Raw genomic sequence first — 24791 nt, 5'->3', positions numbered from 1 at the left:
TTCTGGTAGTGTTGCCCTTACAGTTGCCTGGGCCATAGTCTGCTGAAGACCATACTGAGATGATGCAGTCTGAGGCAGGGCTGTCTTATGGCTCCCAGCTTCTTAAAAAAGTGCCAGTTGGATATCTGAACTGCCCTCTTCAGACTCTCAGAAGCTATCTACTTCAAATGCCACTGCCACTGAGGAGATAAGAACACTAATAGAATAAATTGGTATGGGTAAGCAATAAGGTGAATAGTTTAATATTTTAAAATAATATTGGTTCTTTCATGTTTACATTGGTTGTTTTTGATGTATCTAAACAGTGATGATGATAATTGAATAGTGGTGAAATTGATTTTATTGTTTTCTTCATGAAAAAGGGATTGAAAGGATTAAGTGCAGATGATGGACAGCCTGAAGATCATCACCAGGAAGGTTCATCATGTGGCAGCAGTGCTCTGGGGTCAGATGGTGGAGGATTACTCCCAGAAGTGTTCCTCAATTAGATGACAGTGAGCATCCCTCCTAGTTGTGGGCCGTCTACATGGAAAACCCTGCTGCTTCCCCTTGTTCACCAATTTCTGATCTCTTGTGATCATCAGATTGTGGAGCATGCAAAAAATCAGTTGAGTGCTGCAGAGCACCTACTAACTGGTCGCTGCTTCCAGGCCCCTGTGTGAAGAGCCCAATGGTTCACGTAGCAATATTCCTGGTGAATGAGTGGATGTCATGGTGGGAGTACTCAGCTGGCCTCTTGGTGTTTCTCAGGGGACTCATGAACAATTTCATCAGGGGATATCCTTTGTCACCTAAAAGTCAACCATACACATTGCGTTAGGGCTCAAATATCTGTGGGAAACTGCCTCACTATAAACACATTGTGACAGCTTCCTGGATAGTAAGCTTTCACCTATATGATGCATGGCTGGTCATTGAAGAGCTGCACATTGAGGGAATAGAATCCTTTCCTGTGCCTGAACACCTCTCAAAATTAAATAAGAAACTTTCATGGGAACATGTGCAGTCAATGGCTCCCTGGACCATTGTTATCCTGTCAAACCCAAGAGTTCTCTCCCTCTGGTCTTCTCTGGCAATAAGGTGTGATAATATAATTATTTCTCAGAGCCATTGGAGCTGCAGGGACCTCCCTAATGCTGAAGCGCACAGGGTATTATGACATGTGACTGATATCATCTGTGGGAGCCTGGAGGGTTCCAGTAATTACATGTTACTATCACCTTGACTGCCACAAGCAATGCAGCACCGTGACCTCAGGGCTTTGATTCTCAAGGACACAGAGCTCTGTGACGGCCATTTTGGTAAAGCACAGCCTCTTCATGCATTGGTCTTGGTCATATGAATGTTGGAGTTAGTGCTCTCTGAGGATCCTGGGTGGAGAGGGCCCCCTGATAAGAGTCCACCTCACCCTCTCTACTGCAGCAATTAGGGTGGTTCTGTCTGGCTAAATCTCCTCCCCCAATTTCTCATGCAGAGCAAGGGGGCCTCAAGCAAGATGTCCATGACCAACCATTGCCTTTCTCCTGGTGACTCCCATGTGGTGTCCAACAATATGTAGCACAATACTTACTTTTCTTAAGTAAAGTTCTGAGAGAATATCCAGGAAAAATGTTGATAGGGAGTTAATCAGTGAAGACTTGACAAGGTGTCCCAGAAAGTGTCCCGATATGTTCCAAAAGTCCTCTCCAAATACAGTCCAGTCAGTCAATCGCAATCAGCAAGTGACCTTTTGAAGTAATTAAGGTTTTATGTAGTATGTAATGTACCTTTAAGGAAGATCACATGATCTGTAGTAACCAATAAGAGAGTAATGCGGGCTACCTCAGCAGCAAGTATAGAGTTAGAGTTGGAGTTGAAAGCACACGTATAGTTTCTGCTGAGTATATTGAAAATAAACTTAAAGTTTCCACCCAAGAAGTGTCTGCTGATCAATTCTGTCACTAATAGTACAACTTGGCCATCCTACAACAAACTGGCAATGAGGATTGAACAGAAGCAATCAAGTTAAAAAGAAATCAGCACTTACCTCGACCAGTGATTGCAAGTAGCAAGCTCCATTAGAATTGAAGGAGTTATCCCCTCTAAAAATGCTACATTTTGGGAGAATTGATCCTTTTGAGCCAGTCACAGACAATTGGTCTCAATACATAGAACACTTCATGTCCTTTTTTCAAGTGAAAGAGATTACGGGGAAAGAGAAGAGGCAAGCGATTCTCTTGAGTTCTTGTGGGAGCAAAACCTACAGTGTGATTTGAAGTTTGATGGCACCCAGAGTCCCAGATTCAAAGAATTTCAATGAATTGGTGAACGTCGTGAAAGGTCACTTTCAACCCAAGCCCTCAGTCATAATGCAGAGGTTCAGGCTTAATTCATGAAATAGAGCCCTGGGTGAGACAATTGCATGCTGCGTGGCAAATTTGATGCAGCTAACGGAACATTGAGAGTTCGTTATGACTCTGAACGATATGCTCAGAGATTGTTTAGTGTGTGGTGTGGAGAAAAGATTATTATCCAAAGTGAATCTGGATTTCAAGAAGGCATTAGGGAAGTAGTGTATGTAGCCATGGAAAGTAGTGTAAGAGATTCATAAGCAATACAGGGTGTGCAAAATGGTGCCATCCTCCACATAGGGCAGGAAATATCACTCGAAAGTGGCGCAAAAAAGCAAGGATCTGCCAAGAAGCGGAAAACAGCCCTCGCTAGCCGAAGAATAAAGAAAAATAACTTAACAGTGAAATCGAAGAATAATTTTAATAGAGGTGGAATAATTTTAATGGAGGTGGAAATAATCAGTCTTTTAGCGATTGGCAGTTTAAAAAATCGAATGCTACTATGGTCATAGAAATGGACATATGATGAGGCAATGCAAGGAAAGATTCAAGCAGGCTTGTAAACAAAAGAAGAAGCCCAGTTGTTGTGGGGTGGCTGAGTTGCACTATTAATGATAGAGCTGATCAGCAGACACTTCTTGGGTGGAAACTTTAAGTTTATTTACAATATACTCAGCAGCAACTACACGTGTGCTTTCAACTCCAAGTCTATCCCTACACTGACTGCTGAGGGAGCCTGTGCTACTCTCCTATTGGTTACTACAGGTCATGTGATCTTTCCTAATACATGTTATTCTTAAATATACATTACACACTAAATAAAACCATAATTACTACATTCCTCCCCCTTTAACGCAGCTATACATATTATATTTACAAGTACATATTTTTCAAGTCAACATAATATTTTCACTGGGTAAGGAACTTGCAAGTTCAGTTTTCCAGGTGGTTTCCTGGTACGTGTGGAATGTCGCAGCTCCACATATTCAGATTCTTTGTCAGGTGCCTCCTTTTCCGGAGTTCCCTGAACATCAGGTGCTTTGGTGGGCACTTGCAGTTCTGTATCCTCAACTCATATAGGAACATCAGACATGTCAGGAAACGCAGAGCCAGTCAAGTCACTGGTGGAACTAAATCTTGGTGATTGTCTTTCTCTTCCTTAAATGGTCCACATGTTTTTGAATGATCTGGCCTTCCACCTCCACGTGGTAAGATGGAGGTCCAGTCACCGCACTTATTTCACCTGGTAACCACTTTGGTCCTTCTCCGAAGTTTTTCACGTATACCGGCTCTCTCGTGGTAAATTTCCTCTCACGACTATGCCAGTCGTGTCTAGTTTTCTGGCTCTCCTAACTCCTTTCCACCTTCCCCTCTAAATTTGGCATTATTAAGCTCAATCCCATCCTGAGACAGTGTTAACAATAACTCCACAGGGGTGACAGCTGTTGTTGTACAAAGGTTAGTCCTGTAATGAGAAGGAAAGTGTGCTAGCTTGGTTGCCAAGGAATCACCAGTTAGCTTTTATGCCTGTCCTGAACTTTTGAACTACCCTTTCGGCCAGTCCGTTTGAGGAAGGGTGGTATGATTTAGTTTTCACATGAGTGATACCGTTGAGGCTGATAAACCATTGAAACTCAGCACTCGTAAATGCTTTGCTGTTATCGGAAACGACTTCTTCTGGCAGTGCGTGAACGGCAAAACTCTGATTTCAACTCTGATGCAAATTTCTCAATTATAACAGCCGACATTGGTGACTTCATCTCATATATGTCCAACCATTTTGAATGGACATTGACAATGAGCAGAAACATCGTTCCCAGGAAAATTCCAATGTAGTCAATGTGTAACCACACCCAGGGTCTACCTGGCCACTCCCATGGGTATAATGGAGCTGTCACTGGCAACTTTTGTAGTTGCTGACATTGTACACAGTGCTTTACTAAACTCTCTATTTCACCATCTATCCCAGGCCACCATAGGTAGCTGCGTGCTATGGCCTTCAATTGGGAAATTCCTGGATGTGCACTGTGTAGTTCAATTAAAAGTGGCTCCCTTCCCTTTGGAGAAACTATCACTCATGCTTCCCACAATAAGATGTCATCCTGGCTGGTTATTTCATGTCTTCTGTTGAAGTACTGTTTCATTTCATCAGATACGACTCCCGTGACCAACCATGTAGCACTTATTTTCATACTTGAGATAGGACTGGGGTCCGACTTGTCCAGTCTCTGATCTGTTGAGCACAAAAAGCAGCGCGGAATCTAAGAAATTTAACAGTAAAACAAGTTCCTGTGGAACTGGGACATGCTCATCATTTTCTTGTAAAGGCAAATGACTAAGGGCATCAGCGTTTGCGATTTGATTGCTAGGCCTATGTGTGAAAGTGTATTTGTATGCTGTCAAATTTAAAGCCCATCGTTGTATTCTTGCTGAGGCTATGGGTGGTATAGCCTTGCCCTCACTAAACAATCCTGGCAATGGTTTGTGGTCTGAAACGATTGTAAAATGGCAGCCGTGTATGTACTGGTCAAATTTCTTGACACCAAAGATGATGGACAGGCCTTATTTTTCTATCTGTGAGTATCCCTTTTCCTCTGTAGCGAGCGTTCTCGATACATAACCTATTGGTCATTCTGTGCCGTCGTCCATCTGATGAGAGAGCACTGCTCCTACTCCATAGGGAGATGTGTCACATGTCAGCACCAATTCTTTCGTCTGGTTATAATGCACTAATAGATTGGACGAGTGCAACAATTGCTTCACCTTTACAAAAACTTCTTTCTGGGGTGCCTCCCAAGACCAATGTTGGTTCTTTTTGATTAGAGAATGTAGGGGGGTCAGCACTGCAGGCAAATTGGGTAAGAACTGCCCATAATAGTTGATAATTCCTAGGAATGATTTGAGCTCTGAGGCATTCTTTGGCGCAGGTGCCTCTCTTATGGTTTCAATTTCTCCTCAATCAGGTGGAGGCCGTGTGAATCTACCCAGTGACCCAAATAGACTACCTCCCTTACTTGGAACATGCACTTTTCTTTTTTTAAACACACTCCGGCTTGCAAGAAATGTTTTAAGACTCCTTCTAAGTTTGCCAAATGCTCTTTATCAGTGAATCCTGTCACCAATACATCGTCTAAATAGAATATAACCTGGGGCAGTCCCTGCAATAAGCTTTCCATTGTGCTCTGAAAGATGGCACAAGCAGAGGAGACACTAAAAGGCAATCGTGTAACTTGTCACAATTAATACCCAGAAAGGGTTGTACCGATATACAACCCTTTCTGGGTATTAATTGTGACAAGTTCCCGGGAGGCATTACCCCGCCGCTGCATCACGCCGGGCGCCATATTTAAAGTCCAGCTGCAAGCACACATCTCAGTGCTTCCAGATCACAACTGCTGCATGGAAGGCATGGCCCTGAAACTGAAGAAGACTTTAGCCCCTAGCTTCAGCGATGCGTGCCTCGAGTGCCTTTTGGATGCCGTGGAGGCCCGTCGGGATGTCCTCTACCCCCACTCTGGCCGCAGGATGGGCATTAACAGCACTAACATGGCTTGGGAGGCAGGGCAGCGGCTGTTAACGTCAACACCCTTTAAGAGAGCACAGCCTCACAATGCTGCAAGAAGATAAATGATCTCCTCCGTTCTGCCAGGGTAAGTTACTCTTCTCATCACTCTTAACTCACACTCACAAACCCATCACACATCCACAGGACCTTCACTCACTGCCAGTTCAAGGAACATCACCATTCACTCTCTCACGCTCACCGTCATTGTCCTCATTCTGTTCAAGGGACCACTCACCACCAACACAGGCCAGACATACTTATCATCTGGCCTGGCAGGCATCTTGTTTACACCCTCTCCATTGCTATTCATGCAGGACAAGCTGGCATACAAATAAAGGTAGAGGCTGCAGACCAGTGGCAGAATGCCTGAAATCAAGGTCCTCACAGACTTTGAAAACAGAGCCATCCAGCTGGCCGGCGATGATCTGGACCAGTCCAGTGCTGACGGTGAGGTTGGTGCTGCTCTACCAAGTGAGGATCCAGCAGTGCAACATCCATCAGACAACCATGCTGTGAGTGATGTGTCCTCTTTCACAGGCCACTGTCATGCACTAATTATATCTCCTTGCTTTCGCAGGCACATCTGGGGAACAACCGACAGAGCCCACTCAGGGCCTCCAATCAAGCCCCAAAGGAACCTCTGAAGAGGAACCTGGAGGCAACCTCCTTGAAGTCCTGTCACAGCACTCACCCACACCCTCCACCAGCGCAGAGACACACACCTCGGTGGGACCTAGCTTTAGAATAGCCCCCGGATCACAATCTGGTGAGCAGCTCTGAAGAAGAGTCATACAAACTTGAAATGTTAACTCTGTCTTTCTCACCACAGATGCTGTCAGACCTGTTGAGTTTTTCCAGCATTTTTTGTTTTTGAGCAGATTGCACTGTCTGTTCCACAGTAAGCAGAGGCAGGGACTTTACAGGTTTCTGGCACTCGGAGGACTGCTGGAGACCAGAACTTTGCTGAGTCCGAGTCAAATGACGAGCCTCTGGACTCGGTCATGTCACAGTTGCTGGAGCTGCGAAGGCAAGCTTGGGAACATCAGGAAGGGATGTCAACTGCAGTCCTCAGATTGCAAGGCACGATGGAGGGGTCTGTCTGCCTTCACTTTGAGGTTATAGCGCAGGCATGTCAATGCACCAAGGTTAACATTGGTAGGATAGTGGCCGCCATGGAGATTTTGGTCCAGGACTTCGCTCCTTTACTGGTGCACGGGCTCAACTCCATCGCTGATGCCATAGTTGGCCTCCAACAGTGTGTACATGAGAGGGATGCAGAGCAGCTCGATCTCACTTCAGCTACCCCTGCTCCTAAAGGAGTCAGCTTGGGGCCCCAGGAACCCATAGGGAGGTGTACACTCCAGGCCTATCCATCCAGGTGACTCCAAGAGTGTCCAGCCCATTCGACTTCCCTTTTCCTGTGACCTCAGCAGCTCCAGCTCCACAGGCCGTGGAGGGTGCCACTGCCACACAGCAGGACCCTGAAAAGCAGGCTGGGGCCCTCCAAGTCTCAGGTCTCCAGAGGACGCCCACCAAGGTCATCAAAGGCAGAGTGTCGCAGTCAGCAGGCTGCCTCCACCTCCGCTGTGGATGCCCAGACAGTGCCAAGACGGAGCGGCAGGGTTAGGACAGTTAAGGAGAATTAGTTGCACAGCTTGGGCACGGGTGTTAATCACTTGTATATACTGTTTGCTATTGTAAATAAACTCCCAAGAATGTCTCCCTGCCTTTGGCTCCTTGTTCTGATGAGCAGTGTTCTTGTCGCTCAGATGTGAAACCTTTCTGCACAAGATAAAAGGCAGGTGCCTCAGTCCAGGGCCTCTTCCCTGTGCTCTGTGCGGCCTTCAGACCACAGTGATGATCCAGCCTCACACTCCCTGGAAACATTACTGATGCCTGCACCTCGATGATGCTGGTCATTGCTGCTAGAGTGTTGTGAGCAGTTGTCACAAAGTTCTCATATTCTCTCGGTGTATTCTCAGCACCTTTAAGGTGGGGCTGGCCCCTATCTCTTCAGCATCTGTGACCACTGACGCTGTGCTCCAGCTCCTGAAAGGCTCAGGTGCTGAAGGTGGACGAAGGATCAGATGCTTCTAAAGTTTCATGGCTGCGTCTCTGAGATGGCCCTGATCACAGAGCGCAAGCGAGCTGCCCTCGACCAGGCAGGAGTCAGACATTCTCAGAGGCTAAAAGATCTATGGAGTGTCCTCACTGCATATCATCATCATCCGCCCGCAATCGAGCAATTATTAAGGCCTCCAATGCGTCTCCATGACAGGAGCATTCTCACAGAGGGTATTTACGCTGCCATAAGGCAGATTGGAGTCAAACGTTCACAGATGCAATGTGAGGATCTATGGGGTCACCTCACTGCATGTCGTCATCACCCTCCACGCACCTAGCAGCTATAAGGGCCTCCTGAGCATGCCTGCCTCATCTAGCCAGTGCAAGGGCCTCATCCCCATCATCGTCGCCTCAGAGGACCAGCTCACCCTCATCCCAATCGGAGTCCTCCTCATCGGAGGAGACGTGTAGCTCCTCCATCTCCTCCTCAGCCAGCTCGTCTCCTCATTGGAGCGCCAGGTTGTGAAGGGCTCAGCAGACAACGACGATGTATAGCACCCTCTGTGGACTGTATAGCAGGGCTCCACCAGACTGGAGAAGGCACCGGAACATCATTTTCAGCATTCCGATGGTTTGCTCCACCAAGTTGCGAGTTACCGCATGAGCCTCATTATAGCTTTGCTCTGCTGCAGTCTGAGGCCTCCACACGGGTGCCATCAGCCACGGTCTCTGCGGGTAGCCCTTGTCCCCAAGGAGCTATCCCTGCAGCTCCTATGGACCCTGGAAGACTCCAGGGATCTGTGACCAACTGAGGACGTAGGCATCATGAACACTCCCTGGAAACCGTGCACAGATCTGCAGGATGTGTTTCCGGTAGTCACACACTAGCTGCACATTCAGCGAATGGAAGCCATTATGGTTATGTAATCCACCACGTGTTGTGACGGAGATCTGACCACCACATGAGTGCAGCCAATCGCACCCTGCACCTGTGGGAAACCCGAGGTCTGGGCCAATCCAATCGCTCTTGTGTTCTGGCTGTCCCGGTCCCGCGCGAAAAGCACAAAGCTGTGTGCTCTCACAAAGTTGGTGTTCATGATCTCATGGATGCATTTGTAGGTGGAGGATTGTGAGATCCCACAGAGGTCACCCGTGGAGCCCTGAAAAGAGCCACTGGTGTAGAAATTGAGCATCGCTGTCACTTTCACAGCCACTGGCAGTGAATGCCCTCCATCTCCCCATGGCACCAAATCCTGCAGTAGCTGGCCAGTTCCCTAGACATTCAAAGTCTTCGGCGACACTGGTTCTCGGTCATCTGCATGAATGAAGAATGAAAGGCGGCATCAATAGACCCTGGGTGTCACTAGGCACTGACCAGCGACGGTTCGCTCTGGCTCTTGGACGGCGTGTGTGGGAGCCCCAGTTGCCCCTTCTTCCTGAGGTTGCTGCTCCTGTCTCTGCGCAGCCAGGATCCTCAGTCACTCTCTCCTCCATTGTCTTCATGCTCTGTATACCACAAGGCATACAGCTAGTTCACCAGGCTCCGTGATCCTGATGTACTCCTCCTGCAGGATGAAAAAGAGAGACACGTGGTTAGCATGGGTATACTAAGAACTTGTCCTGGTTAAGTGTGATGACCCCTTAGCACTTCCTGGAAAGTACTTGCCACCACTTTGGATGGCCAGATATTAGTTAGCTTAAACCATGAGGAGACTGGTCTAAACCGGGATGCTGACATTGCGAGCAGCTGTGAGCGCCTCCAGCAGTGACTGCTCCATGGCCAGCTTTAGCAAGGAGATTGTACAACATGTTCTGCCGTCTGCTAAAATGCTCACGACTTTGCTGTCTGTGTCGGGGCGGTGGTTGGGGAGTGGGGTCGGTCGGAGTGGTGTGGGGGGAAGCTCTGGAGTACTTGGTGACACTTTGATGCCTCTCCGTTGCGTGGGTGAGCAGATAAGCTAGGAGCCCGATGCCAATCATATCACTGTGGCTGCATCTGAACTGTCTCAGTTGCAGAGGAATGGTCACTTCATACAGGTTTCCTAATATGCGACCACTTCCCTCGCCCACCCTACCATCCCCACCCTGAATGCTTGTGCGCTATATTCAACGGCAGGGCTGCCCATGCCCTCCCCCTGCCAGCGGTCACCTCGACGGCAGGGCAGCCTGACCGCACCCTCCCCCGATGCCCTTGAAGCTTGAAGCCCAACAGGAGACCCTGGCCAACACTGCACAATGTTACTCTGTACTCACCTCTGAGTTCCCCTCAAAGTGCAGCCCACCAAGTGCACGCCTTTTATATGCTGTTGTGAAAAGCGTCAATGTGCTTTCCCGCTGACGTGGACAGAGGATCCAGCAGGTGGATGGGGGACAATTCCAGCAGGCTGGCCTGATAGCGATATGCTGCTGTATTTCAATAAGGTTCCTGATGTTTGATGGCGAGAAACAGGGCCCGCTGCCGGTGGGCTGAGTGGAAAGTCATGAATTGGTTTCCCACCGTTGTAAAACCGATCACACCCGACGCCAGCTGGCACGGAAAATTCTGCCCCCTAAATCCGTAATTTGCTCCAGTTCAAAACTCTGAGATATCTAACTCAACTAATTTTGGCTTCTTGAGCATCCTGGTTTCAGTCATTTCAGCATGGTTAGCCACATGTTCTTCTGCCTAAGCCCTAAGCTCTGAATTGCCTTAGCTACCCCTCTCCGTATCTTCACCTCTCTTTCCTCCTTTAAGACTCTCGATAAAACCTATTTCTTTGACCAAGATTTTGGTCATCTGACCTATTATCTCCTTGTGTGTCTCCGTGTTATATTTTGTTTTATGTTACTCCTGCATCTCGGGACGTTTTATTACATTAAAAATCTTCTTTAAGTATAAATTATTATTGTTTGCTGATTTCTGTACTGTAAAATAATTAACAATTCTCACATAATTGTGTCATATTCCACCTTAAAGTTAAACAAGAAAAAACATAAAGCTTTCAGAAAATCTACATCAAACAGTAATGTACAGCTGAAGGCATGTTGTAGCATAAATCATTTACTTGCCTACGGATTTCATTTGAACAATGTAGCAGCTATAAGTTTTGACCAGTGTTCCTTTAATTCATCTACAACTTTATGGCTCAAGAAACATGCTTACTTTGCTGCAGTGAAACTGAATTTGCTAAAGTAGTTTATTGCTTCACTCGAACTTACATATTCCTGTAATAACATCAAACCTTTTTAAGTTTTCCCAAACTGTTTCAAGAAAATATATTTTGGTAGACAGGCACAAACTTTGGAATTAAGGGTGAATGAAAGGTGACATCCTAAAAAAATGAATGTAAAGAAATAGAGGCTGAATGCCATGAGCTTTCCTGTTCCTGCATCTATTGGGAATTTAGCTTCCTTCGATGGATCTCCTGAATAAACAAGCAAAATAATTAAGAATGGCTCTATATTCAGGAGACAGCCACCCGGCAGTAACAATTTTCTCCACCAGGTAGCTATTGAGGCATCCATCCATTGCCATGTGAGGAAAAGGACGTGATGGTTTTTGGCCAGACGTAGGGTGGGGTGATCAGGTCACTGACCTCGTATCGCCTGTCTCAGTGTGAACCATTCTGATGGTTCGGCCTGGTGCATATTTCAGTGACAGCCTTATTAATGGGAGAGTGGGGTTTCTAGCAGGCCTAAGGCCCATGTGAGGAGAGTGTGCACCTCTTCAAGCAAGGTGCCATTCAACTCTGCCACTGCATGGGTTTTGGAGAGCAAGCCATCACAGGCAAGATAGCCTTAATTATCTTGCAACAGCAGAGGTGCTTGTGGAGCAGGTGAGGGCATGCAGTCAGGTGCTGTCACCCTCGGGTGGGAAGAAGGTGCTCAAACAGGAGCTATAGTGATCTGGAGGAAGGCAATATCATGTCTTGCAATATTATGGGTTCCTGTCTGCAAGTGCATATATGACCTGATATGACATCAAGGGTCTTTTCCTCTCTGACTACAGCAGTTTCTTCCCTCCCCTAGCATTCCAAACACTTTCCTCTTCTGATCTATGTGCTTTTCCACCTATAACAAAAAGACACTGTACTAACTCCCCTTCTCATTCCAATCACACATTTACCTGTTGCTGCTGCCCTCACAATTGGGCAAGTCCATTGCTGTGTGCTACTTCTGCTGAAAATACCAGTGAGGTCCTATTGACAACAGAGGACCCCAATTTACATACTTAATTGAGGCCACTCTCCTGCCATAGGTTGGTGACTGGGCCACCATAGCACAGATTCTGAGGAAAATGACATTGGACAGGAAGTAATGAGTAAAAGAAGCAAAAGTGATATGAGGAGAAACATTTTTGTTTAGCAATAGATTAGGGTTTGGATGCACTGCCTGAGAGCGTGGTGGAGGCAGGTTCAATTGAAGCTTTCAAAAGGGAATTAGACTGTTGTCTGAAAAGGAAGAACATGCAGGGTTATGAGGAGAAGGTGGGGGAAATGGTACTAGGAGAGTTGCTCAAGAGCCGAGGCAGGCATGATGGGTCAAATGGCCTCCTTCTGTGCTGTAACAATTCTGTCATTCTGTGAACAGGGCAAGAATAGTGTAGTGACTACAGCACCATGATTTTCATGTAGCTACTGTCCCATTCCTGCCAGTTGAGCAGGATAAAATCCTTCCTATAAGTTGTGAGTGTTTAATAGCGTCATCACATCTGAAACTTACATTACAATAGTGACAATTCAAACATATTCTGGGATCTTCAGAGTTTGTGAAAGGTTATAGATAAATGCAAGGGCGGAATTTTTCACCGAGCAGTGGGAGGGAGCGGTGGAAGGGGGTGTGCACCCAACCCGCTCGAGCGTAAAATACCGCGTGATGACTTCGGGCGAGCGATATTTCGGCAGGCACACACGGGTGCCGGAGCCGCACCCACCATTAATTAAGAGGCCACTTAAGGCCATTAAAAAGGCAATTGACACCAATTTTTCCTTACCCATGTGATTTTGCATTTGTCACACAGGCAAATCGGGCAGGCGGCAAGCCAACAATTTCAAAAACGTCATCCACGGGTGGGATAAAAAGGATCAGCAGCATTGCCAGTGTGAGTAGTGAGGAGTTTGGCAGATAGTTTGCTGCTGGTGACATATTGTCATATGGCAGCTTCATCGCTGTTCGGTGCTTCATTGTTAGCATTTCTAAGCTTCATTTCAGGTCTCCTTGGTGTCTCCAAAGACAACGGAAGATTCAGACCGTGTGGACCCTTCCAGGTATCAGACAGCCTTCTATAACCCTGGTAATGTCCCTACGGAGATTCCAGGGGAGGGGCCTGTGGGAGGAGAGGTGCAGGTACAGGGGGTGGAGGGGCAGCAGGTAGTCCAATGTGTTAGGGCCACAGAAGACGCCACTATCCTGCTGCCAGGGTTTACAGGTCCGAGGTGCAATGCCGAAGGAGGCTCCGCCTCTCAAGGGAGAGCGTGACCTCCATTTGTCAGATGATTGGGCCTGAGATCAGCTCCGACATTGTGGGTGGACATCCCATGCCAGTGGCTCTGAAGGTCACAGTGGCCCTCAACTTCTATGCCTCTGGCTCTTTGCTGGGGTCAGTGGGGGATCTGTGTGGAGTCTCCCAATCAGCTGTCCACAATTGCATCAAGCTGGTGACAGAGGATCTGTTCAGGCGTGCATTGACTTTCATTCATTACTGTACGGGTGAGGCCAGCCAGGCTGAGCGAGCCAGAGGCTTTGCAGCAATTGCTGGCTTCCCCCACATCCTGGGTACAACGACTGCACACATGTGGCCATCGGGCCGCCAGTAGGTCAGCTGGGTGCTTTCGTCAACAGGAAGGGCTTCCACTCCATGAACGTGCAGATAGTTTGTGATCACAGGACCCATATTGTGCAAGTCTGTGCAAGATACCCTGGCAGCTCCCATGACGCTTACATCCTGAGACTCTCCCAGGTGCTGAGGCTCTTCCGTGCACCAGCCTGGATGGGTGCCTGCTGGGTGACAAGGGCTATCCCTTGAAAAGGTGGCTTATGATGCATCTCCATCACCCAAGAACAAAGGCAGAGCAGCAGCATAACTGGAACTATGCCTCCACAAGGGCAGTGATAGATCTTCTGAAGATTCGCTTCCAATGCCTAGACCGTTCAGGGGGAACTACAACACCCCCCAGAGTGGGTGTCACTGATAGTGGTTGCATGCTGCACTCTCCACAATCTGGCACTGGCAAGGAAGGGCCCACTGGAGGAAGAGGATCTTGACGGGCCACAGGCCACAGATGATGAATGCTGTAGTGAGTCAGAAGAGGAGCACGGTGGTGAGAATGCTGAGGGTGTGGAGGCAGACTACGGTAACCTCCGGGGAGGCAGGGACACCAGAGATGCTTTGATCCAATGCTTCTTCAGCTAGGCTGCCAAACAAATGCTACCACCTCATGCCAGGACTGCTGCCTCCATCCTGGATGGCTTCAATGACCCTTTCCTTTGACCGCAAAGTCCACTGAGTGCCTTTGCAATTAGGTTTCGAGCCACCCACGTCCAACATTACATACTGGCGTACCCTGCACCACATTAAATAAAAAAGGTGAAGCATACTCAGGCCATTACAACAAAATAAAATTTATTTCATGTTGGCAGTCAAAACAAATTAACAGAATCTTCTCCCACCTTCAACCCCAGACCAGTAAACATAAGCAAAACATTACACAACAGAAGATCACCCGTGACCAGTCCCTCTTGTGCTTATGGTGCCTTAAACTTACGTTTGCGAGTGCTATGTCTTGGTGCTCCCCTCTCGCTGGCACTGGCATTGCAGACAGCCTGCTCACTCTGCTGTGCTGTTGGCCTTGGCAGCTATCCTCTGGCCAGTGGAGCCTGTGCTGGCCCCGCCTGGGAGGGAGTGGCCAGTTCCACGGCTGGTATCTCCCCAATCACTGCAGCCTCATCAGATGCCACAGTCACTGGCAGAGGTGCGGAGCAGCTGCTGCCATCATTCAGAGTGCCCTGAGAGGAGCCCGCAGAGACAGCAGGCAGCTCGTGTGCCAACGTGAGGCCACTCTGGCCTCCCTGTTCACCATTGATGGATGGGCAGCTAGTTGGGATACTGGGTGCCTCATCCATCTCCCACACTGGCACCGACCACCTGAGGTCATTGCCTGTGTGAGGGCTTGCAGGTCCGAGCGCAACCCCAGGAACCCCTCATTTCTCTCCCTAGAGCTGCCTCTCGATGAGAGTTGTCACTCTCTCAATGGAGGAGGCAGTGCGCTCAGCCATGAGGGTCAATGAAGTGCTGATGCTCCGCATGGACTCCTGCATGATGGAGACCATGGCATGTATACCTTCATGGATCTCTGTCAGATCCTCTCGCACATCTTGCTGGACATCCAGCATCTGCCGCCTAATGGACAACTCCAGAGGCTCATCACCTGCCTTCAACTCAGCATTGTCCTGGTCTCCAGCAGTCCTCTGACTACCAGCGCCCTGGGCACTTCCTGCCTCCGCCTGCACCTCAAGTGAGTGTGAAGTACCCTCACTGCTGTGCACCGACATTCTAGCCGGAGATCTAACGCCCACCAAGGTACTAGTATTGGCGCTGGTGCCTGGCTCAGAGACAGGGTGTGACGCAGGTGCATCTGGAGCCTGGTGGTCCTCTGGCATTGGGGATGGGTCTTCGGAGTCCTGCAATTGGGTGCATGGTGGCAAACCTAAGGGAGAACAATGACATATCACTAGTTTAAGTTATCACACTGTCACTGTGCATGCCAGGCACCCTGGTGAGACAATGGAGATCTGCATCATGGTGCCATCGTCTTTCAATGATCAACGGAGAATCCAGGTTCGAGGCTCTCATCAATGAAGAGACTACACAAGGATGTTTGCATGATCCAAAACTCTCACCTCTGTGCTCTGCACTCTTACCTTCATCTGACACCCCAGTCTCTCCTCAGCGAGTTGACCGAGGTGCATGACACCTTTCCAGCTCCAAGGCATCCTGCTCGTATCTGGTTAGGATTAGGAGTTTAGCTGGGCCTCTGCCCGTTCGCGATCTTTCATTTGAATCAAAAATTTATAATCTCCTGTTGACAACACTGAAGATGTCTTTGTCACTGGCACCCTTTCCAGGACCTGACTGTGCTGGTTTTAAACTGGCCACTGGTTCAACCTTGGACCCTATGGCTGACAGGCCCCATCCCCCTCCCGCCCCTTCCCGACCATTGGGGTGCCGCCATTCACGCTCAGCAGGCTTTAATTGGCTCACCAGCATAAAATCGTGGTCGGGGGCCAATCGCGAGTGGCGGAACCTTTCCCAGCCACGCCCGGGCCAGCCGACCATGTCTGCCCGCCGAACTCAAAATTCTGCCCCAAGTCATTTTTTGTTTATACCAGTTTAGAAGCTTTCAAATGAATGTTAGGCTTTATTTAAAAATTAAATGCACTTGCATTAATTGTTGCTCTTTTCCTTGGGACAATTTAGAGATGTGACTAATATTAAGCAAGTGCGGAGGCTGGGAAAGGAGAGAAAGCTGAAAGGGCTGATGGTGCACAGTATGGACCAGGGTGTAGTGGAGGGAACATTCTTTTTGAAATGCTGAAAGGAGGTGGGAAGATGCATTTGGTGGTGGAATCACACTGGAGGTGGCGGAAATAGCAGATGATGATCCATTAGATGTGGATGCTGCAGGGGTGGAAGGTGCAAAGGGAACCCTAACACGGTTCTGAGAGGGAGGGGAAGGGTTGAGAGCAGAAGTGTGCGAAATGGAACAGACATGGTTGACGGCCATGTCAACCATGGTCAAGGGGAATCCATGGTTGAGGAAAAAGAAAGATATGCTGGAAGCACTGGGTTGGCAGACGGCATTGTCAGAATACGCCCAGTAAAAAGGTGTAAAGACGGCAAAATGCCAGCGGGAGGGGTGCAGGTGGAATGAGGACTCTGAAGATGGGAGAAGGGATGGGGTGCATGATGGGTGGGGCAGTGAAAATTTCTGGTCACAGAACTGGGTGTGGAGGCAGTGGCAATGGAAGAGCATTTAGCATGAAACCAAACGCGAAATTCTTTGGGGTGGGAGCAGAAAGGGAGGAAGCTGAGACCTTTCCTGAGAACTAATCTTTCGGTGCCAGAGAGGGGAGGGTCAGATTGTGTAAACACAGCAAGGAGTGAGATTGAAAGAATGTATGGGATCATTGGAACGTAATGGGGAAGAAGGATCTGGAGAGACAACAGGTTTCAAGAATTGTTGAAGCTTGTGATCCTTGACACCTGAAAGGAAGGAAATGTTTTTTGTTAAAGCACTAAATGAGATCAATGGTGAAATGGAAGTGGCCCTCGCCAACTCTGAGATAGAGCAAGTTGGTGCTTCTGAAGAGAGATTTTGAGAACTTGCACGTGGTGGCATTTGGCCTTGACCTTAGATCTGAGAAAATGGTGAGTGCAGAGGTTTGAGGGCTGCTGAATCTCGTGCAGATATCTGTAATCAATGGCAATCTGAAATTAGAAAGGTGAAACTTCAGTAGGAATCCACATGGAATAAGACAGAGAAGAAGACAATTTCTGAGGAAAATGATGTGACTGTGAAAGCAAGTTTTGTTAGATGCCTAATCAAACATGAGAAGAGAAACAGAAAGCAATGAAGGTGAACAGGGTACAAGAGGCAAGCAGAAATTCTGTCAGAGAAAAGTAAAATTTCTCCAAAGTGGGCATCCCTAGAAAAGTTGAATTATACATTCATACAATAGGAAAATACTGCGGATGCTGGAAAACTGAAATAAAATAAGAAAATACTAGAAATACCCAGCAGGTCAAGCAGCATCTATGAGTGAGAAACAAAGTTAGTGTTTCAGACTGATAACTTTTCATCAGAGCTGGAAAAAGTTAGAGATGTAACAGGTTTTAAGCATGATACAGACAGGGAAAGGAGGAGGACAGAACAGGGAATGTCTGTAATGGAGTAGAAGACAGGAGAGATTAAATGACAAAAGGGATGATGTTGAAATGCAAAAGGGACATAATAATGGGACAATGAAATAGTCAAAAAGGAGCTGAAATTGACAAAATCAGAATGGTGAACAATAAGCTATATGCTGAATAACAGAGCCCATGTGCTCACAGTCTGTCATTGTTACTGCAGGTTTGTCAAAGGAGAGATGTGGACACACAGATTGTTACTGTACATTACATGCACATTCCAGTGATAATGGGGTAAAACTTGCAATGTTCACTTCTTGTAGCAAAACCATAAGTGCAAGTAAAAGTTAAACTTTGTTACAAATAAGAAAAAACAGAGAACATGTTCATTCCTTCTGTAGTAGGTTGTTCGCACTGATGCAAAGAAAAATGCAAATAGACATACCAATTAACATAAATACTCTACTTTAAAGTTGTACGGCCTGATGCTGAACAATTATGATTTCCCTACCAAACAGATCCCTCTCCTCCCTCCCTTGGAGTTTGTGTACATTCACCAGCCCTTCGTTCACTCATGCCAAATCCATTGAATATTATAGTTTGGCATTTTTTGACAAAAAGACTCTTGATAAACTCTCAGAGAAAATAATGTGCGTTTGATGTCTTTTTAATTCATCTGACATTGATCAATTACTCTAAGATTGGTCTCGAAAACTGCATAAAGGAGTTCTGTAGTACTGTATCATTTGTTCTGCCAAAAAAAATGATTGCATGAAACAACGGCCAGGATTTTCCACTCCTGTTTGCGGCGTACTTCATAGTGGGCTGGAGCGGAAAATATTAGGAGATCGAAAAATTCTGTTTCAAGTTGTCGTAAAACCAGTTTGCGATCGTCTGCTCCACCCCTAAATGGCAGACCTATATTTGAATCTGCAGCTGCAAAGTAAGAATTTCCTTGCACAACTTATTGCGCTTCATCCTGTGCTCAATATGGAGCAGTCTAACTACCTCCTTTTCCTCAACATACTCGTTGAGAAATCCACTAACGGGTTCTCCACTACTGTCTACTGCAAGCCGACCTTCACTGGTCAATATACTCATTGGGATTCCTACAGCTCCTCGCGCTGCAAGGTTGGCCTTATCAGCAATGTCATAAATAGGGCCGGAGCACTTGCTCACTGTACAAGCTTGATGCCAAAATAGAACACATCAAAGCTATCCTGTGGGGCAATGATCAGGTCATTGCTCACTGTGTATCACACATTCTCATGAATGGGCCTAAGGCCACCACTTTCAGGCCTGAAAAGTGCCAAGTCTACCTCAAATTACCCTGAAAGGTTAAAGCATCTCAAGAACTTGAGCAACAGATGAAGCTAGCTTTTTCACACTGCTACAATGCAGTGGCAACATGAGTGGTATTTTCCACTAACTACCATATCAAGCCAAAAAGATATAACACACAAATAAGTAATGTGGTATTTGAATTTCAGTGCCAGTCCGAAACCTGGTACATAGGTTGTATGTCCCAACAGCTGGTGGATCATACTGAACAACACATACGTTCAGCTGTTCATAATGGGCAGAGAACTGATCATACTTAACCAACCTGTGCTTACAAAACTCAGAACATAATGTCTAACGTTAGATGTGATTCTGAAATTGGGCAGCACTAGCTGAACAATCCCAAGTGTGCTAAGAACTACACTAACAACCAATTTAAGATTCAGTCGGGCTTGCAATGTAGCTCACTTCCGCTTGATGGAAGCTACACATATTCATATGCAGAGGTCTATCCTCTTTAGGCAAAAGGAATATGTCCAAACATTGCACCTTTTTTGAATAAACAAAAATGTGGGGGGCAGTAGCTCCCTGGTGCATTCGCCATGGCAATGTTCGACCAATCAGAGCCAACTTGCCAACCAAATAGCACTTCTTTTCTCATGTAGTACAAATTGTTGTTCCCTTTGAAATTTGACATTCTTGTATCAGTCCTGGTGGGTGTATGATGAAAAGCTTCAACAACATGTCCCTTTTATCAGTAACACTCCGATATTCTTCTGACCAGCTTCCACCCTCCATTTCTAAATACCCAGGTTGATCCAAAATGTTGCTGCTAATGTTCTATTTCACATCAAGTCCCACTTGGCAATACCTCTGTTCTCAATTATATAAAATAAAGACAGAAAATGCAGGAAATATTCAGCAGGTCTGGCAGCATTAGTGGCAAGAGAAACAGGTTTAAAGTTTCAAGTCAATGACCTTTCATCAGCTTATGGAATTTAAATTCAATTAACTCAAAGCTGGAATAAAAAATTGCTTTAGGCAATGATGTTCATGAAACTACCGGATTGTAGTAGAAATCCATTTGGTTCACTAATGTCCTTAAGGCAAGAAAATCTGCCATCCTTATCCAGTCTGACTTCCATCTGACTCCAGACCCACGGCAATGTACATGACTCTTAACTGCCTTATGAAATAGCTTAGCAAACTACTCAGTTATGTCTATGAACATACGAATTTATGAATTAGAAGGAGTAGGCCACTCGGCCCCTCGAACCTGCTCCGCCATTCAATAAGGTCTAAATGTAACCCCAACCTCACATCCTGCCTACCCCGATAACATTTCACCCCCTTGTTAATCAAGAATCTACCTTGCTCTGACTTAAAAATATTCAAAGGGCAGAATTTTACATCCTGCGGGTGGGCACGCGCCTGACCCAATCGATGATGTCAGGCGATCATCCCAGCGTCATTGCGCATTCACGCGATATTTCAGTTGGCAGCACAAGCGGGTGTCAGAACCATGCCCGCCATTAACTAACAGGCCACTTAAGGCCATTAAGAAGCCAATTGACAGCAATTTTACATTGCCGGTGTGATTTTGTGCTCGTCGTGTGGGCAAAATGGGCAGACGGGCAGCCCACAATTTCAAAAACCTCTTCCAAGGGTGGGAGAACAAGGGTCAGCAGCATTGCCAGTGTGAGTAGTGAGGAGATTGGCAGATAGTTTGCTGCTGGTGACCTATTGGTACTTGACAGCTTCATCCCTGCTCGGGGCTTCATTGCTAGTATTTCCAGGCTTCATTTCATGTCTCTTTGGTGTCTCCAAAGGCCCCCAAAGGATTCAGACCATGTGGACTGTTCCAGGTATCAGACAGCCTTCCGTTACACTGGTAATGGGGATTGTGATCTCCGCTGGTGGCACCTCCTCTGAGGCGGAAAAGAGGGTAGAAGGGACAGGAGGCCAGGTGTCCCAATGCAGCTTCAAGGGAGGACCTGTGGGAGGAGAGGCATAGGCACAAGGGATGCAGGGCCAGCAGGGAGTCCAAGGCAGCGATGCAGCTACCTCAAAATGTCCGAGGTGCATTGCCAAAGGAGGCTCCGCCTCACGAGGGAGACAATGATCTCTATTTGTCAGATGATTAGGCCTGAGATCAGCTCCAACTGTGTGGGTGGAAACCCCATGCCAATGGCCCTGAAGGTCTCAGTGACCCTCAACCTCTATGCCTCCGGTTCTTTACAGGGGTCAGTGGGGAATCTTTGTGGAGTCTCTCAATCAGCTGTCCATAGTTGCATCAAGCTGGTAACAGAAGCTCTGTTCAGGCAGGTTCTAACCTTGATTCTTTACCATATGGACGAGGCCAGCCAGGCTGAGCGAGCCAGAGGTTTTGCAGCGATTGCTGGGTTCCCCCGCATCCAGGGTGCCATCAACTGCACACATGTGGCCACCAAGGCACCAGCCAGTCAGCCTGGTGCCTTTGTCAACAGGAAGGGATTCTGCTCGATGAACGTGATGAGAGTTTGTGACCACAGGATGCTGATTCTGCAAGTCTGTGTAGTGTACCCTGGCAGTTCTCATGAAGCTTAGATCCTGAGACACTCTCAGGTGCCAAGGCTCTTCAGTGCTCCAGCCCAACTGGATGGATGGCTGCTGGGTGATAAGGGCTATCTGTTGAAGAGGTGGCTCATGACACCTCTCCACTGCCCAAGAGCAGAGGCAGAGAAGCATTACAATATGAGTCATGGCTCCACAAGGGCAGTAATAGAGAGGACCAAAGGTCTTCTGAAGATTTGCTTCCGATGCCTGGACCATTCAGGGGGAGCACTGCAATACCCCCCAGAGCGGATGCCACTGATAGTGGTTGCATGCTGTGCTCTCCACAACCTGGCACTGGCGAGGGGGGACCCACTGGAGGAAGAGGATCTTGACGCAGCTACACAGGCCACAGATAATGAATCCAGTTGTGAGTCAGGAGAGGAGAACAGTGAGGAGAATGCTGAGGGCGAGGGGCAGACCTCGGTAACCTCCAAGGAGGCAGGGACACCAGGGATGCCTTGATCCAACGTTCCTTCAGCTCGGCTACCAAAGATCAGCTTCAACCTGCATGCCGGGGCTGCCACCTCCATCCCGGATGTCTGAAATGACCCTTCATTTGCGCCCAAAGTCCACTCGGTGCCTATGCAACAAATGTTCGAGCCACGGATGTCCAGCATACCCTGCACCACGTTAAATAAAAAAAGTGAAGCATACTCAGTCCATTACAACAAAAGAAAATTTATCTCATGATGATACTCATAACAAATTAACAGAACCTTCTCTGTTCTTCAACACCAGACCAATTAAAATAAACAACAAATTGCAAAACAGAAGATCACCCGGGACCAATCCCTCTTGTGCTCATGGTATCTTAAACTTACATTTGTGAGTGCTATGTCTTGGTGCTCCCCTCTTGCTCGCACAAACATTGGAGACAATCTGCTGACTGTGCTGTCTTGTTGGCCTTGGTGGTCGTCCTCTGGCCAGTGGAGCCTGTGCTGGCCCTATCTGGGAGGGAGCTACCAGTGCCATTGTTGGCATCTCCCCAGTCATCGCAGCTTCATTAGATGCCACGGTCACTGGCAGTGGGACAGAGGAGCTGCTGCCATCATCCAGTGTGTCCTGAAAGGAGCCCGTAGTAATGACAAGCAGCTCGTGCGCCAACGTGAGATCACTGTGGACCTTCCTGCTCACCATTGATGGACGAGCACCTAGCTGGCATACTGGGTGCCTCATCCTTCTCCTACACTGGGACTGACCACTTGAGCTCAGTGCCTGTGTGAGGACTTGCAGGTCCGAGCGCAATCCCAGGAACCCTTGATTCTGTTCCTGGAGCTGCCTCTCCATGAGGGTCGCCGCAGGGCATCTACTCGCATGGACTCCTCCATCACGGCATGCATACCCTCATGGATCTCCATCAGATCCTCCCGCACATCTTGCTGCCAAATGGATGACTCCAGAGGCTCATCATCTGCCTTCGACTCAGCAATGTCCTGGTCTCTAGCTGTCCTCCGACTGCCGGTGCCCTGGGCACTCTCTGCCTTCACCCGTATCTCAATCGAATATGAAGTGCTCTCACCGCTGTGCACCGACACTCGAGTGGAAGACCTAACGCTCACCTAGTTGCTGGTACCTGCGCTGGTAGCTGGTTCAGAAAGCGGGTGTGACACAGGTGCTTCTGGAGCCTGGTGGGCCTCTGACTTCTGGAATGGATCTTCGGGCTCCTGCGATTGGGTGCATGGTGGCAAACCTAAGGGTTAACAATGATATGTCATTAATTTAAGCCATCACACTATCACTGTGCATGCCAGGTGCCCTGGTGAGACCATGGAGATCTGCATCATGGTGCCATCATCTTTCAAAGATAAATGGGTACTCCAGTTTTGAGCCTCCCATTAATGATGAGACTACACGAGAATGTTTGCCCCATCCAAAACTCTCACCTCTGTGCACCGCACTCTTACCTTCATCTGACACCTCAGCCTCTCCACGGCCGGTTGACCTAAGTGTGTGGTGCCTCTCCAGGTCCAAGGTGAGTACAGTATCTGGAAAGGATTAGGAGGTTAGCTGGGCCTCCACCGGTCTGCGACTTTTCAACGGTGTTATGGGTGGTCTTCTCTTGAAAGGACAGAGGACCGTGGATTAGTCCACTCTACCTGCAGCGCCATTGCAGCCTGGCCAAACGCAGATGAGGAACACCTCACAGGGCACATCTAAGTCATGGCCCTTGAGCAGCAAGGCACTCAGTCCAAGCAGCCAGGTCCGGCGTGATTGACAATTGGCACCCAGACTCTAATACCCCTGATCTCCATGTGGGGATGGCCAGACCTTAACACTTCAACACACTGATCCATGCCAACATGGTACTCACCCTTCCTGAGCACAGCAGGTCATTAAACTTCTTGCGGCATTGGACCCAGGTGTACCACACCACATCATGGCTGCTGACTAGCACTGTCACCTCCTCCCAAGCTCTTTTCGTTAGGTGCATTAACCTCCTCCTTCCATCCATGGGGACAGGGGTGTCCCTCCTGGCAGCCACCTCCTCCAGGAGGACCGCGAGGCACTCATAAGAAAACCGGGTGGCCGAGTGCCCACCTGACCTGCCCTTCTACCTGGCGTCTGCAGCTGCGTTATTCTCCACAATTTATACTCCGCCTGCTCACAACACAGGAGCTCTCTTCATTGTCGGCAGCCCTCCAGGGCCTGACTGCACCGGTTTTAAGCTGGCTGCTGGGTTGCCATTGGACCTGATGGCCGACAGGCCCCCACCCCCACCCGCTGCTCGCCGACCAGTGGAGAGCTGCATTTCACGCTGGGCGGACTTTAATCAGCCCACCAGCATGAAATCACGGCTAGGGGTCGATTGCAGGCGGCGGCCCATTTTCCGGTTGCTCCCGGATCCACCTGCCGCGCCCGCCCGATGATCTCAATTATCTTCCCCATGACCCTGCCGGCATTACCACTGTGCTAAATGGTATAGGTTCAAACAGCAGCTCAAAACTGGGCATCCATCATGCACTGTGGGCCATCAGCAGCAGCAAGAATTGTACTCAACCATAATCTATAGTCTCATGGCCCGGCATATCCTATTACTATCAAGCTAGGGAACCAATTCTGGTTCATTCAG

At 48.0% G+C, this 24791-nt stretch overlaps 1 long non-coding RNA gene across 1 annotated transcript; it reads right to left on the bottom strand.

Moving 5' to 3' along the window:
* Window positions 1-322: 322 nt before the first annotated feature.
* On the bottom strand, window positions 323-23754 carry LOC144680321 (uncharacterized). The gene is made up of 2 exons (XR_013576536.1): window positions 23626-23754; window positions 323-791 (listed from the first exon to the last, which is right to left on the bottom strand). It is a non-coding gene; the product is annotated as an uncharacterized LOC144680321 (long non-coding RNA).
* Window positions 23755-24791: the final 1037 nt, after the last annotated feature.

Source organism: Cetorhinus maximus, chromosome 5 (assembly GCF_964194155.1).
Source record: "Cetorhinus maximus chromosome 5, sCetMax3.hap1.1, whole genome shotgun sequence".
NCBI classification, from domain to species: Eukaryota; Metazoa; Chordata; class Chondrichthyes; order Lamniformes; family Cetorhinidae; genus Cetorhinus; species Cetorhinus maximus.
The sequence above is the reverse complement of the archived record's forward strand: the minus strand, read 5'-3'. Positions and strand labels throughout refer to the sequence as shown.